Source organism: Pyxicephalus adspersus, chromosome 4, assembly GCF_032062135.1.
Source record: "Pyxicephalus adspersus chromosome 4, UCB_Pads_2.0, whole genome shotgun sequence".
In the NCBI taxonomy this organism is placed as follows: Eukaryota; Metazoa; Chordata; class Amphibia; order Anura; family Pyxicephalidae; genus Pyxicephalus; species Pyxicephalus adspersus.
The window spans coordinates 67597019-67599896 of record NC_092861.1 but is presented as its reverse complement, the minus strand read 5'-3'; positions in this window follow the sequence as shown (position 1 = coordinate 67599896).

Below are 2878 nucleotides of genomic sequence, written 5' to 3'. Positions count from 1 at the left end.
TTATTTTGAATTATTTTGGATTGGATTGGATACAGGAGTTTGTATTCAATCCAATACAAAATGTGTTTGAATGAGTTTCAATTTGAATTTCCCGCGCACGCGCCGACGTCATCGTACGCGCCAACGTACACGCTACGGAGGGAGAAGAAGCCGGCCGGCTTCTTCTTCCCGGAGAGGGCACCCGACGCTGGAGGACGACGCTGGATTGCAGCGGGACCAGGTAAGTGATCGATAAACCCGAACTTTTCTCACTGTATTTTCATAAAAGTTCGGGGTTATCGATAATTGTAATTATTTTAACCCCAAGCCAAGGTCGGGGTTATCGCTCAGGTGGTTAAGGTCATACTTACCTAAAAGATCATCTGAGAAATAAACAAATAAAATAAAACAATCAGATGAGAAACAGTATTCGTGGAGGGAGGTGACTGTTGTAATGGTGGAAACAAAACTGAAGCATGCGGCTCGGCACCGGTTGCCTCTTACAACTTATGACTACACTGACGTCACGCTGCGCCTCCCTTGTTTTTCTGTCTCTAGTACAGTTCCTGAATTTAGTGCAAAATAAAGGTGAAAATTGTCATTCAGAATATAAGAATTTATTAGAATATTATTTTTGTTTTATTATTAATAAAGCATAAAAATTGCAAATAATGTCCAAATTTTTCTGTGGACCACTGGTTAGCGACCACTGTCTTAGATTGTAAGTGGTTTTGGCCAGGGTCCTCACCTCCTCCTGTGTCATTACATTTTTGTCCATACATTGAAATTGTTGGCACTTTATAAATAAAGTTTAATATTAACAAATAATATTTTGAATTAATTGTTGTCAGTATGATGTATCTCTTTAGGTAGATGTTTTAAAAATGGTTTAATGTTTATTATCCCTACCTGCCAATCCCAGTCCTACCTAAACCCCTGCTTGACCTCACCCCAATGATCTGTTCATACATTCTATAGATATATGCTTTCACCTCTGCTGCTGTTGCTTCATTTTTCTCTATTAGTCATTAGTCCACTGGTCATAAAAAAGTTAGGTTGGATATGAGGAAGCAAAACCCTGCTACTCCACTAAGATGGCTACCTCCTCCAAAAGAAGCAATGCTGCTGAAGGACTGGCTTCTTGTTTGTTCTGCATAACTCTGCATCAGCAACCAAAATATTTAAAAAAAAAACAGACTTCTTGATTCCTTTCACACAAACAGTTTTTGCTTACTGGTGGATATTCTTGGCTGACAATCTTGAAAGTCGGTACGAGGCCCCCATGAGATTTTTTTTTCAGTAAATGCAGTATATACTTCCAACATGAGGCCAATCTCTGTTTGCTAATGCAGTAAACTCATCTTACCAAGCAATGAGAGCTTCAAAAAATGGGTAACATATCTGAATGGAAAAAGGATTTACCTTACCTACCTGAGGATACCAATGGGCAAGGTCCCTTACTCTAATGGGATTTAGCTAAAAGCATAGCAGATACCCCTCCCTTAATTGCATATGCTGCATATTAATCAATTTTATTAATAGGCACTGGTCAGGAATAGGTCAGATACTATTAGCAACTTGTTTTTAATGAATGTGGCCACTTTCAAATTTACATCCTGACAGATTTGCTAGTATTGGGCTCTCAAGCACATGCTTCACATCTCTTGCAGGGTCACAGTGCTGTGGTTGCATGGTGGCAGGTGGCTTCTGTCCCAGCTGCACCGCCTGTCAGACCTCTGGTACTGTCCCAATACAGCTGGGGTAAGCTTGCCTAGACTCCTCATTGACTGTTTTGTCACATGATACAGCCAAGGAGAATTCTAGGAGAAAATTCCCTCCGCTGGGCACCGCTGCTTTCTGGTAAGCAGTGGTGTGGAAAAAGTGATTGCAGAGGTTTTGACTGACAGGACCCCTTTCTCTATGGGGTGGATAGGGGCCTACGTCATGACCACTGTTTGGCTGCTGATTTACAAGGAACAAGAAAAGAGAGAGTTCTGCATTAGATAAAGTTATCTGTCATGGCCCAGCAAAACCAACAGTAGAGAATCTCCTAAATTATAGAAGACCATCAGCAGTCTAAATTCCACAATGATCATAGGTCTGTAGCTATACCACTGCTGGAGAGATAGAAGATGGAGGGGGGGATTTGTGGTGGAGAACTAATTTACCAATTTTACCTGTGATGAAAATTGTATTTGGTTGAAGGTTTTGTGCGTTGCAAACCCTCAAGCCCTACACTCTCTGCATTAGAAACTCCTGATCCCTGCAGTTCCTGCATTAAAGACACCTGATCCCTTTATTGTGTGTTTAACAGACCCCTGAACCTTGGGCTCTGTGTGTTACAGACCCTTTGCACTCTTAACATTACAAACCCCAGGACCCTACAGAATCCTGAACCCGTGCACTCTTAACATCACAAACCCCTAATATGCCAGAGGCCCCTGACTCCTAAGCTTTGCGTTACAAACCACTAATTTTTGCACTGTGGACTACTTGAAACTCATGACTTTGTACAGTGAAGTCAGAGTAAGCAATAAAAGTACATGTTAGAATGCCTGTACAACGGTGCAAGACTGAATGTTGGACTGGAGCTTAGCTTTAAGCAAATTTTGGACACTCAATATCACGCATCATAACTATCCTTCGGGTGCCCAAAGGTGGCCTAGGTCTATTACAATCCTATCAGCACCCTTGTCTAATGTCTTGTTAGCCTCCTGCAATTGCCTATTGCCCCATTCTACATTTTTGGGTCATAAAGTATGCTATAGTATCAGTATGAAAGCCAGGCAGTTATCACTGTAGAAGTCTCAATATTGCGGTCAGTACAGTTTTGTTTAAGCAGTAATTTAGGTACACATACTTTTAAATGTGAATAAGTTATTGCACAAGAATGGCCAAT